Source organism: Talpa occidentalis, unplaced genomic scaffold (assembly GCF_014898055.3).
Source record: "Talpa occidentalis isolate TD23 unplaced genomic scaffold, MPIMG_talOcc4v2.1 talOcc4.7, whole genome shotgun sequence".
NCBI lineage: Eukaryota > Metazoa > Chordata > Mammalia > Eulipotyphla > Talpidae > Talpa > Talpa occidentalis.
The window spans coordinates 100,138,011-100,151,322 of NW_023605083.1; the positions used below are offsets into that span (position 1 = coordinate 100,138,011).

General features: G+C 53.7%; 1 protein-coding gene across 4 annotated transcripts in view; it reads right to left on the reverse strand.

The window, feature by feature from the left end:
- The window catches only part of RAI1 (retinoic acid induced 1), a 116,366-nt gene that overhangs the window by 52,334 nt on the left and 50,720 nt on the right, over positions 1-13,312 (reverse strand). The window contains exon 3 of one of the 4 annotated variants that reach the window (XM_054688941.1): positions 9,820-9,919. The exons of the other annotated variants lie outside the window; for them this stretch is intronic. The gene's annotated coding sequence lies outside the window, so the exon portion shown is untranslated. The remainder of the gene's footprint in view (positions 1-9,819; positions 9,920-13,312) is intronic. 4 annotated transcript variants of the gene reach the window in all.

A 13,312-nucleotide genomic window follows, 5' to 3' on the forward strand; every position in this document is an offset into this window, starting at 1 on the left:
AGCGAACACAAAAGGCAGGAAATACAGGGAGTCTCCCGCCCTGTAACCATGACTACCTGCGCCCTCGCGCCACCGCGCGCCCAGTCAGGGGACTGGCCCTGGAGCAGAACTTGCTGCACATCAGCCTGTTCCTCCTGCGGGGCGCCGATCGCCCGCTACCACGTGGCTGCGACCCCAGGTCTCCACGCGATCGTCTGTGAAATGGGGTCAACATTTTGCCCAGGGCCAAATTCGCTCATTAACACCACCAGCAAACAAGACAGATTAAGAAGTCCTGCCCTCAGGTGGCTTATATTGGACTGTATGTGTGCTGGGAGGCGACCAATAAGCAAAAACCTAAGTAAATTGTACAGGTGTTAGAAGGTGACTGAGTGCTTTGAGGAAAACAGATTAGAGCAAGGAGAAATCCGGCCTCCCTGGTGGCCTAGAGGTTAAGTCTTAGCACTTCCACCTAGAAGGCGGCCCACCACCATGGCCTGAGTTCGATTCCAGCCAGAGAGCTAACCCACATATGGCACAGCAGACCTGTCCGGTTCCTACCGCTGCTCCCCTCAGCAGTGTATTTCGGTAGATCCACCTGCTCTGCTCCCCACTTTGTCTCTGGTGAATCCTCTCCCATCTCTGGCGTACACTGGCAAAAATTAAAAAAAAATCTTAAAAAAAAGAAAGAGTCAGGAGAATGGGGAACATGAGGGAGAAAATTTGTCATTTTAGATAGGTGATCTGGTAGACCACACCAAGAAGCTACATTTGAGGGAATGTTAAAGATGAGAGAGAATTTGCTATGTCACTATCTTCAATAAGAACACTAGAGTCAGACAGGACAACCAGTGCAAAGGCCCTGAGGCATCAGTGTGCATGAAGGAGAACAGTTCCACTGTCTCCATAACCAAATCAAAAGGGGAGAAGGGATGGGCTTGACAGCATAAAGGTCCTTCAGGCCCTCAGCAGGTGTCCAGCCCAATCAATATCCACTCCTTTTCCCTGGTCAGCTACCTTTTCTGTTTTCTTTTCCTCATCCTTTTCTCTTCTCATGCCTCCTTCCCTTCTCCAGCATAAGTTGGAAGGACCTGGATCACTGGTCTGGGCAACCAACTCCACTCTAGGGGCTAAGGCAGAGACCAGAGCTGTAAAGCCAAGCCCTTCTCCCCCTTTGTACAAATTGTTCCTTCTGCCTGATACCTGATATACCTGTCCCATCTCTCAATCTGACAAACTCCAACCTAAGCCTTCAAGACCCAGTCAGATGTCACCTCCTCCAAGAAGGAGCTTGCCCCTTCAAATATACCCAATACAGCACTAACCAACAACCCCCTGCAGCTTTCCCAATGGGGGGAAGAGTACGCATCTGTCATTTCTGTGCATGGAGTAGCTGTTAAGCAGCAGGATGCTTAGCAAGAGAGCACTTGTCAATCATAAGGGACTGGTAAAACAAAACCCGACTTGATGTCCAGTAGTTAGTAGTAGCAATGTGTGTGGCTTATCCCTGTGTGGGAAGGAGAGTCCTGCCTTACCCCATAATCCACAGGTGCCTGAAACAGACTGGGAGCTGGTGAGGCAGAAAGGAGCATAAGTTCTCCAAAGATGACAGCTGGAATGATAGACAGTGCTAAGAAATGTAACCCCTCAGAGAAATGTAACCTCTACCCTGGATGAGGGTAAGGGAGGTTAGCAACTGTAGCTCAGAATGCATACAGTTCATTTCTTCTGGCTGTACCTATTTAAATGCCCTTGGTGTACAGAAGAGATTTCAGGGTGAGTGTCTCCCTTGGACACCAGTGGTGTGTGTCTGGGAAGTACTGTGGATGGGGGTGTTTAAGGCAATAGGGCAGGGCTGTTCTTGACAAGATTGGTCCTCAAGTCAGCTCTTCTCCTTAGCAGGTAATTTGAGCTTCAGTCTCCTCATCTGTAAATAGGGTTCATAGTAATACCTACCTTGCAGGGTGTTGTGAAAACCAAATGGGTCAGTGTGAAGAAGTGTATGGCCTGGAGTAAGGACTTGGTAACGGTTGTCTCTGGTGATTACAGAGATGGAGATAGTAACTCAAGATGGGAGGCTTTGAAGTTAACACAACTGATGTTCTTGCCTTAGAGCCACAGTTGGACTACAATTCCCAGTGCCCCTTGCAATTAGGCCTGGTCACATGACTGACTTCTAGCCAACGGAGTGTGAGTGGAAGTGATGCCCCGCCCCTTCCAGGCATGAGGAGCAAATGGGGGTCCCAAGGGAAGGCAGAGCATTACTATGGCATGGAGGAAATTCTCTACTCTGAAGAATGAAGAAACTTCAGAAATGTTAGGGGTCTGTCTGTTACTGCAGCTAGTTTTACTCTACTTAGCACTTACCCATTCACTCAGTTACCTAGTCAATAAATATTTATGAGGGCCTTTAGGTTCTTCTATGCTGGATGCTGGGGATGCAGAAGGATACAGTTCCATCTGGAATTGACAGTGTGGTGAGAAAGGTCTTCCTTAATAAATACTAAGGGCAGAGGGACCGGGGCAAGAAAGCTTTGCTGAGATGAGAACTGAAAGAGGGAAGCAGAGAGCCCTAGGCAGACAGGTCAATAGCAGCAGAGGCCCTGGGTGGTGGGAATATAATTCATTTCCTAGAGTCCAAGGGGCAGATGAGGCCAAAGGGGTCTGTCTTCATCACATCCCCTTTCTGAGTCTGCTTTCTCATCTTTAAAATGGAGGTGACCCTAATAACACCCTCTCACAGGACATCTCCAGATATCAGAGAAGAGACCACACTGAAGTGCTCCTGGTGCTAGTTTATTACCAAGAATGGTCAGAAAAGCCTCTGCCCGATGCCTGCGAAGATTCGAGGTGAGCAAGACTGTCTCTGGGGCTCAGAAGGCAGAAGAAGGGAGGAAGAGCTGCCGCTATTAAGGCTCCTGCCACGCAGGCTAAATATCAAGGATCGTCTCCAGCCGGGAGAGCTATTAGGCAGCAGCGGAAGTGCTGACTCTCTGGGGAGGCGGGCAGGACTGTCCCTGGAGGTAGCTCAGCAAGCTGGTGCTAAGAGCGGGAACTCTCAGCTGATGGGCAGATGCTGGCCATCATTCAGCCTCCTTCTGGACAGGAACAGTCAAGATGGGTATCGCAGGATTTGGAGAAGGTGCTGGAGGCCCTTGGGGGCTGATGTGTTAGGCATCTCCTTTATGCTCAATGCCAGCCTGGCTGCTGTCTCCTGAGGTCAGGAGCAGGAAAAGACACACCATATCTGGGAGAATGCCAGCAGAGGATCGCTGGCATGGGAGGTCTGCCAAGGAACTGCAGCCCCTCATGGCTGTCAGCGGGACCACCTCACTCACTCAACTCACATATCTGCCATGGCTCCCTAGCTCTCTGCTGCCAGCATTCAAGCCTCTCCATGACCCAAGCCTGCCTCTGCTCACTTCAGCACTCTAGACCTCACCTCCATATCACAGCTGCTCCCACTTCTACGAGTCTACATTTGCTGCTTCTTCTGACAGGCGTGCCAGACTCACCTCCCATCCCCTTACATCTTTTCTGTCATCTTTCAAGAACCGCTTGGAATTCTAATCCTGGCTGAGTGAGTTAGCCAAGCAATCTCCCCTCTGATCCATGCTTACTCATTGAGAACATGCAGAAGCTATTTCTTACCTCACAGGGCTGTTGGTAGAAATTAAACACAACAACGTATGCAAAAGGCACCCAAAGGCATATGGCAGGAAGTAGTTATTTAAAAAAGCAGACCCTCCTCCCCAAAACCCAAACGACCTTGCAGTAGCACCTCCTTCAGGAAGCCCTCCCTGACTACATTCCCAGTTTAGGTGAGGTGCTGTCTTGTTGGTCCCTAGATCCCTGGATAACCCATGACACCACAAGGGGCAGCAATGGCATATTTGGGTATTTGCCTCCATTGTCACAGTGAACAACAATGAGGGCAAGGACAGTCTTGGTAGGTGTGGGAAGAGTGAGTAAAGAAGAACTGGATGGCACAGATCCAACCTCAGCCTCATCATCTGTACCAAGGGCTAAAATCACAAGCCTACCTTGCCCCTGTGAGCAAAGAGGACTGATGTCCCTGGAATCCAGGATGCTTAGTCCCTATGCTCAGGGCGAGTTTGCCCTCTAGCTCTGCCCAGAGCAGTCCTGACCTCTGTCCTGGACTGAAGTCTCCTCCTTGGGCTGCCACAAATGGCAGTTTCCAGGACTGGGGACAGGGCTGTTCCATCTCCCTCATCCTCTGCCAAACCACCAGTGAACCAGTGGCTCAGTGCCAAAGAGTCAGTCTGAGCTCAGAGCTGACTGGAGAGGGGGTGATAAAACATCCCAGGTGGCCCCAGGGCGTCGGGGAGGCATTGTGTGCGGGTTCATGAACTGTCTCCAATTTTTTGAGAAACCTCAGGAGTACTGTGCATTTATCCCAAATGAGGCCACATTGACACAGATCCAGCCGTGCCCCTGATTGGGGCTGGAAGGCTGAGGCCCCGCTGGCTATCTCCCCCCCACCCAAAGCTTAGATAGGTAGTTATGAATGTCTTTGATTAATAAGAAATGGGACGATGAATTAATCATTACGTAATAAATGCAGTTTGTTTGGCGGCCATATCGTTCAGAAACATGGTGTATGTGTGTGAGAAATAATGGAGGCTTCCCTCAGTAAACACATGGCACTCTGGGGCAGGTGTCCATTTTTTCTCTTGGCGCCCCTGTTCTCTGTGGAAGCAGTGACAGCCAGGGGCATCTTTAAGGGGGTGGCATGAGCATCTGACCAGGGGTCCAAAGAGGGCAGACACAGACAAGTAGGCCAAGAGGCAGAGTGAGAATGAGAGTCAGGCGGAGAACGCTGGTGGCTGGCCTTAAACCCCTTAGAACAGGGGCTCTGGGCTCCACCCAGATCTCACCTCCTGCCCAGTGCCAGGGCCAGGCCTATGGCGCCACTCAACCCGAGCCTGCTGCCTGCCACTTTCTGAAAGGAGCGGAATGAACAGATGTTTCCTTGAATCAGTAAAATAACGTAGGTTCCCAGATGGGCTGCATGGCGGAAACGCGTCCTCCCCCTCCCTCCCTTTGTGATAAGGTCTTTCTTTCTGGGGAGCAGCTGAGCGTCAGAGGGTGGCAGGCGGGGGCAGCAGCACCACCCGGGCATCTTGCGGGCTGGGTCCTCGCCCGTGGCCCTGGAGAACACGCGAAGCACAAAGGCCTCTCTGCCTGCTGCTGTCTCCAGCAGAGGAGACAGGTGCTCGCGGAAGGCATTCTGCCCAGAAAGAGGTCATGGGCGCCTGGTGCTCCCGGGCAGAGGGCAGGCCGGAGCCGAGGAGGCAGCCCTCTGGGGCAGGTCACCCCCACACCCCTCCCGCCCACGTCAGGAGCAATACAGCCGCCTTCCCGGGGCGCGCCCCGGCCCGCCCCTTCCCGCCCGCGCCCAATCGCCGCGCGCACAGCCGCTCCCGCCCCCACCGCCGGGTCACCCCGCCCCTCCCGCCCCGTCCGGGCCACCGGGGCTGCTAAGCACCCCACTCGACCACCGCACGCTCTGCCCCCACCCCGCTGCAAGCTCTGCTGGAGAGAGGCCGCCATCAAAAACACGCCGGCCCCGGTCACTTCCCCGCTTAAAAGGCTGAGCCGCCAATGGTTCCCATTGCTACAGCGAAGTCCTCGCCAGGGTGTCCGGGCCCCGCGGCCGCCCCAGCCCCCACCCCGCCCGCCCCCTGCACACACACTGTGCGCCACAGCCAAGCTCTCACGGGTGGCTTCACACGGAGGGCTGACACTGGCATTCCAGCAGGGACCCCAGAGCCAAACCACCTCTCTTTCCCCGGAATGCGTTTCCATGGTTCCTTCTCTTTTTCGCTACCTAAAACTTTCCAAGCCCCGCGCAGACCCAGTTCAAACCCCACGACCCAGTCAAGTCCTTCCAAAATCCCCCAACCGAGCCTGCTGCCCACAGTTGGCCCCTTCCTTTGTGCACCCCCTGTTAATTTCATTTTACGGCTGCCTGCCCATCAAAGGGTAATTTATCAGCTTACCCGTCAGGCTCCCAGCAGGACCGAGAGCGCCCCCTAAAGGCAGGTGCCGGCTCAGATTCACTGCTAACCCCTCACGGTTCCAAACCCAGTACAGGTGTTTCCTGAAGAAGGGTCGGGTGGTTGGGCGTAGGCTTGCGCCCAATACACCCCCCAAAAGAATCAAAAGACCCACATTAAACTAGTAAATGTAATGATCTCAAGGAGATCCGGGAGAGGAACTCTGACCCATGACTTTATGTGCCTTCATTTTTTTTTTTTTCCTTTTCTGTACACAACTCTTTCTTTTATAATTAAAAATGATTTTGGGGCCTCCCCTGGTGGCACAGCCGGTTGAGCGCTGGGCTGCGAGGTTGCCTGCAGCCTCTGCAGGGCCGGTTCGTTCCCCCACCACCAGCGAGGGTCCCACCAAAAAAAAAAAAAAAAGATTTCGAATGAAAACCAAGTCTGTCCCTGAGAGTTTGCCTGCTATGGATCAGGTCTGTGCGGGGGTATTGCCTCCCTGGCTACTAACCCTTACAGCCACCCTTGGTGGGCTGGGCTGGCTTGCAGAACAGTGAAAGGAGGATCACAGTTTGGAAGGGTCACCCAGGGTGGTTAGGGCAGCACTGAACCCCAGAGGGACCCAAATTCCATGATGCATCAGAAGGCCACTGAGTTTCCCCTAGTCAAATTGGGTATCAGTGAAAAAGTGGGTCTGAGTCTGGCAGTCCCACAGGGACAGAACAAATACCACCATTCACAAAGTCACTCATGTCTGTTAGCAGTCTCTTAAGCACCCATTATGTGTTCAGAACTATGTAGGGGACACAGGAGTGACTGGTCTCCCACTCAAACCAGAATCTTGGGAGGGAATACTTCTCACTGTTCCCCACCCTTTTCACCTTCGATCTCCTGTCCCCAACCTAAGCCCATTGGTTCTCCCACTGCCCAGCCTAGGGGGACTGCCTAATGGACCAGGCCCTGACCAGGCTAAAAGATGACCCTGATCCTATTATGCCTTGTGCTCATTCCCAGTCCTGGCTGGCATCAGCAGCACCCAAGGGGTCTGTTACAGTTTGGATTCCTGGACTACCCAAGGACTATGATCAGATAGGCCCAAGGATAGGAATGGTACACTGGACATTCATGTATCTGCCTGACCATATTAGCCTCAGGCTGTTCCCAGGTCTACTGGCTTGAAGCACAGCAGTCTGATGCATGAGCTGAAAGTGGAGCAGGGGAAAGGAGCTGCCTCCATACCTCCATGGTCAAGAGGTTGTCCCAGAGAGAATGGTGTTTGAGACCTGCTGCCCTACATGCCCTGGCATTGCCAATGGTATCAGCCAGTCTGATGATGCTTGGGTGCCAGCAGACGTGTTGAGAGGTAGGGCATCAGGGCTCTGAGATGCCACCCCTCTGGTGGGATCCCTGAGCCTGGGGGGGGGGGTCTTGCACACAGAAAGAGTACAAGAAAATGTTTAGGGCACGGAATTGAGCAGACTCCTTCCAAATCACAAAGGCTATCATTTATCAAGTGCCTGCTTGTGGTAAGCATTCTGCCTACATGAGCTTATTTAAAACTGGGACTGGAATGAATGTATTTGTAACAGCAAAAACACTGTCCACGTGTCCATCCTGCAGAGACAGGGCACTTACGTAAATACCTACTGCGTGCTCCCTGTGTCCCAGGTTGGAGACTGGGGGAGGGGGGCGGGGGGCCTCTGGTTGCAGAGCAATGTGTGGAGAATCACATGGACCAAAATCCAAAGCAGACAAGAAACAGAATTCCTGGTGACGAGAGGAAGGGCTGAAGACAGGTTCTGCCTGTGATTCAGACATGGATGTGTGGGGCTGTAAACTTCCAACTTCACACACTTTTGATTTGCCTTTTATTTTTTTTAAACAATGAACAAATGTTGTGGGTTTTTCTGGTTTTTTTTGTTTTTTTTTTTTTTTAAGGATATGATTTTTGGCAAAGTTGCCAGTGAATTCAGTGCCAGGGGCTTGTGGGGGGAGGTATGCTGCAAGGTTGGTAAGTCCTTCCAGATAAGTGACTTCAGACTCCGGGGAGCATTCATGCATGCACTCATGCAACAAAGACCCCATTCTCTAAGCAGCCTGTCAGCTACCTCAGACCTCAGCAGTAAGAATTCATTCATTTATTCATTCACTCATTCATTCACTCCATCTATTTAAGAGTGTTGTGTAGGCCTCTGTGATAAACCTAGAACCAGGGCTTGAAGCTGGGCTGGGGCAAGGAAAAGCCCACTGGCACTGCCTGTTGTCTGCCATGTGCCCAAAGATCCCTGCCCCATGGTCCCTATACAGCATTACCTGTGGCCACGGGAGGCCACCTCCACCCCTGAGCCCACAGGCACCCAAGATGGGAATTAAGGTCTCCACAAGAGACATTGACATGAAGCTGGTGACTGCCTTTTCAGCAAACATAATTCCTTTTTATTAGAAAATTAAAGGGTAGGACCAGCTTGCCAAAAGCCAAAAGAGCTGAAATGTGCTTTCCTAAGATATGCAGCGTCTGATAAAACGGATTTGCCTGTCTCCCTCCTTTTCTACCCTCAGCCTTTCCTCCATTCACTGGCATCTAAGCAGTGAGCTTGGCCAAGGCCAAGTCGGCACCCTGGGTGTGAGAGCATGCTTTTGTTTCCTATCACAGGCCCGGAACTGGGGGCTCTGCACTGAGCCCCACTCCCTGAGTTTAAGCCTTTTTAGAATTACTACCTCAGGGATCCTCTTGCTTTCCTGGGATGCAAAAGCTGCCCATGGCTTCTGCTAAGCTGAGGGTGTCAGGAAGGAAAGGCAGGAACAATGAAGGACTGGACTCCTGTGAAACAAGCCCCATCATCTGGAGACTCGGGAGCAGGCAGCTCCAGCCAGGGAGGTGGAGGGAGGCGGCCAGGGCAGCTCGGGAGGAGAGGATGAGCCCCTGGCTGCCACACGAAAAGCAACTCTTCAGAACCACCCAGGAGTTCTCGCTTATTGAAAAGTCCTTGATTCTTCCCTTTCTGCTGCAGAACTCATGAACAGGGCCCCATCTTATTAATGGGGTGATGGAGGGCTGGGAGGGAGGGTCCTCTGGCGCAGAAAGGTGGCTGAGCCCGCCCCACCAGCCATTAGAGCTGGTAACTAAGGAACCCCAGAAGCGGATTTTCTTCCTGCTAATCTCTCTTTTTCTCTTTCCCTTTCTCTGTCTTTTTTTTTTATTTTTTCCTCTGTCAGGGGCTACTACCTTCCTGGTTTAGAGGGGAACTCAGAGGGTGGTGGGGGAGAGGGGAGTGCAGTGTGAGTGTGCGTGTGCATGTGTGTGTCTATGTGTGTGCTGAATACTAAAATGGTGACCTTGCTCTTGATGCGCTTATGGGGGTGGGGGGTGTCTCATCTCAGGTATGTCTGCCCCTGCCCTCTCCAAGCATATCCCCAACCCCCTCCCTGCCTCCCTTTCTCCCTGTTCAAGGGCAAATCCATTCCCTTCACTCCCTCCTTGAGTAACAAAAGGCGAGATTGCGTTCCCTTTCACCTGCTCTGATTGAAGCCTCCGCTTTGGCATGTCTAGCAGAGGCCGCTTTGTTCTGGGGAAAACTAAGATGGGGATCTGTCCTGGGACCTGCTGGGATGGGCAACAGGGTGGGGATCAGAAATAAATACAAAAATTACCGTTGTCCTACAGACCCCCCGTGCCAGGACCTCGTCCCTTGCGAGCCATGATCCAGGAAGGCACAGCAAAAAGGGCCCGGTCTGCAGAGGCCAGTTCAGAGCTCAGCAGGCCACTGATGGCCACGTGGCCCGGGGCAGGTCTTCATTCTCTGCCAGGCTTTCCTACCTTACAGACAACCCACAGGAAGTCCTCGGCACAATGTCAGGTCTCTCCTCCACCTGGCCATCTTCAGGGCTGAGAGCTGACGAATCACTTTTCCATCAGGCTGGGGAGGGAGCAACAAGAGGAATGGTGACCCCAGTTCTCCAGGGATGGCTGTGTTAGGGTTCAATACTCCTCAAAGGGAGGCCATAGGAGCACAGGGAGCAGCAGGAGCTCCGGCCTTGGTTCCAAAGGTCTGTATTCTGTGGATCAGGACAGCTCCCCACCCCCACCGTGGAGGTCCCGAAGGGTCTCCCAAGGCACCCGGCAGATACCAAGTCCAGAGCCTCCAGCATGGGTCCTGGACCATGCAGATGAGTGATGCGCACATCCTCTGGGACGCTTACGTCTGGGTCCCTGGATGTCCTTGCTCGGAAGGGTTTCACCTGTGATTCCTCCCCACTCCCATGCCCCCCATGGGGTTGCAGGATTAGGAGTCTCTCCCCCTTCCCCAACCCAGTGGAGCGAGGGAGCTGGCTACACCAGTGAGGTGAGTCAGCTCATCGGGCTGTGTGTCTGGGGGAGGGGTTGCCCTCAGCCTGGGTCCAAGGTGACAAGGTCAGCTTAGCAGCAGACTGGCAGGCTGGGCTAGAGCCAGGACCCACCTTAGGAGGCCTCCAGGGCTCCAGTCCTTTGGGCCCCCAATGCAGGGAGGTCCCAGTTCACAGTGGGTGGTGGCTTAAAGCTTCAAAATCCCCAAGCAGAGTGGTAGGGGATGGGAGGGGGCTGTGGTGGGCAGTCAGGGGAAAGCAGGTGAATTATCTGGAACTGAGACCCAGCAGAGCTCCCTGAGCCCTGCAGCAGAGGGGCCACAGTCCAGGCAGCAGCAGGCATTTCTGAGCTGGTCAAACTCAGGCTCCAGGGCCACAGGCCCTGACCCCTTGCCGCCAGACTCTCACTCTGTGTCTTCAACTCCCCCCCCATCTCTCCCCATGTCTGCCCTCCTCCTCCTCTCTCTCTCTAAGCAAATGGACTGCAAATAGGATAGCGCATTTTCATTTGCACCCACCTTCCTCACTTCCCCAGCTCCTGGGGCTGACATGTCCCTTCCCATCCAGCTTGTCTATCCCCCTCCCACTTGGGAGGCGACTGCGGGTGGTGGTGGTGGGGGGGGCCTCACCAAAGACAGGCTGGGAGCTTCTAAAGCCAGGGGTCAGGAGAGCTGCAGAGACAGGGCCTTGCTGAGCATGGCTCTCATCTTAATGGTTTTTCCAGAGAGCACTTAATGGGTGTGTGACTGCCCAGTGTGCAAGGAGGAGGCGGCAGCCTCTCGATCCCTCCTCCTCCTGCTCCTTACTCCAAATCGCCTGTCTCCCTTGTCACAAAACCTGACTGCCCTAGGGGTGAGGAAGCCCTGGACAGGGAGCACCCCTAGACAGACAATTCAAGGTGCTGGAAAAACACCATCTCAGTAACAACACAAAACACCATCTCAGTAACCACACTGACATTCCCCTACTACATGTGGGGTGCTGGGCTTGGCCTGCTCAGGCCTGGGCACGTTTATTAATAACAACAGGGAGAAGGTCAGCTGAGCTTGAGGCACCGAGGGTTTTGCAGATATTTTAGTCTTGAAAACTTCCATAATGCAACCACAAGTCCCACGTCCCAGATGGGGAAAACTGAGACCCTCAGGCCTCCAAAGCAGGTCTTATGGCCCTTTGCAAGCACCAGGGGCCAGTGGGAGAACTACCATGGATCCTGGGTTTGCCCGAGTCTGGACAAATGTGGTGAGCAGCTGGCAGGCTCTATGTTTAGCTCCAGCACCTCTGAGCGGCCCCCCAGAAGCTTCAGGAGGGGCGGGCCCTGGGCCAGTCTGGAGCCCATGACTTCTCCCTGTTTCCTACTGACCCCTGGAGTCCCCTGCCCCCACCAGCAGACAGGCCTTGTGGGATGGCAGAGACCACCCAGGTGGGAAAGGGAGGGAGAAAGAGAATAAGTGTGTGTGTGTGTGTGTGCGTGTGTGTGTGTGAGAGTGTGTGTGTGGGGTGACCCAGTGCCCAGCCCGGATGCTCCGCCCAGCCTGACCACAGCTGGGAAAACAGGCTCTTCAGCTGCGCCCCCCCCCCCCCAGCCCACCCCATTCCACCCAGCCAGCCGCCTCACCCAGCCCTGAACCAGGAACTGGGCCTGATGCCATCATCTGTTCTGCCTGAGTCACACCCCCCTGGCCCCAACCAGCCCCACCACCCTGCAAATCCCACCATATCTGGGAGGAGACAGGGGTTCTCCTGGTAACCCATTCCTTCATGTTACCCTGGCTGCCTAGGCCAGACTGTTCCTCCTCTCAACCTTCCCCCAAACTGTCCTTGGTGGGAGGTTCAGCCTTTAACTGCAGCTTGCCATAACTGTCCTAAACCAATTCCCACCTTGATGAACTCCCCAGTATTTCCTACCCCCACTCCATCCCTTAGCTATAGCCCTCCACCAGCCTGTGGGGCATGAAGGCCAGCGCAGCTTCCCTTCTTCTAGTGGCAGGGGAGGGGGCTCGTGCCCTCCCCCACCTGGGCCAGATGCAGGGGCTCTGTGTCTGCCTCACACTTCTGAGGCAGGATCACTGAGGCTGAAATTTCAATTAAGGAAGAGAAATAATTACTCCAGGGCTCCAGGCCGGCTCAAGTGGTGACAGCCCTCAATATCCGCTTCCCTGAAGTGGGGGGAGGTGGCCCCATACCCTCGAGGTCAGCCTGGACCTGAGCAGGGGCCTGGGCCTTTGCCCAGGTTCAGCCTAACATTCTCCCCAATGCTTCTGCTGAAACAAGCCCAGCTCTAGGCGGCTCCAAGGGAGCAAGGAATGGGGGCTTGAGAAAGGGTGGAAGCTCCTGGCAGAAGGGGCTGGGGACTAAGCCTCAGATGGCTCCAATGCAATTGAATTAAATTTAACCATTCGGTCACTGGCTGTTCCTGCAGTGAGCCTGAAGGCTGCCAGGGCCACACGAGAATGGGTGGGGACCCCAAGAGCAGAACTGAGAGGGCTCTGGCCTCCTTTAGTAGGGATTCCAGCATAGGCCTAGGGGAGAGGTTGATCTGGAAAGGTCCCCAAACCACTCTGCCACACACAGGAGTGTACTTGGGCAGGGGTCACCCCAATGGGCCTCAGGCCCATCTCCCCAATAACAAGGGTCATTTGTGGGAGCATTCCTGGGTCCCATGATACCCTCCCCTCCATTTACTCAAGAGATCTTTAAACTGGGGCATCAGTATGCTCTCCCCCATCTCCAGAAAATTCCATGTTCAGAAATGCCCCATCCCTGATAGCAAATTGCCCCTTCTCTGAGAATGAGCCATTACATCTCCAGAAATACTTTGTTTGAATCCAGAAAGTCTTGGCTCCAGAATGTTCCATCTTATCCCCAGAAATATCCCCTCTCATCCTTGAATGTAATCCATCTCCAGAAATGCCAGTGCTCTCGATAAAGGCTCCATCTTAGCTCCAAGAATGTTCTACTTCCAGAAA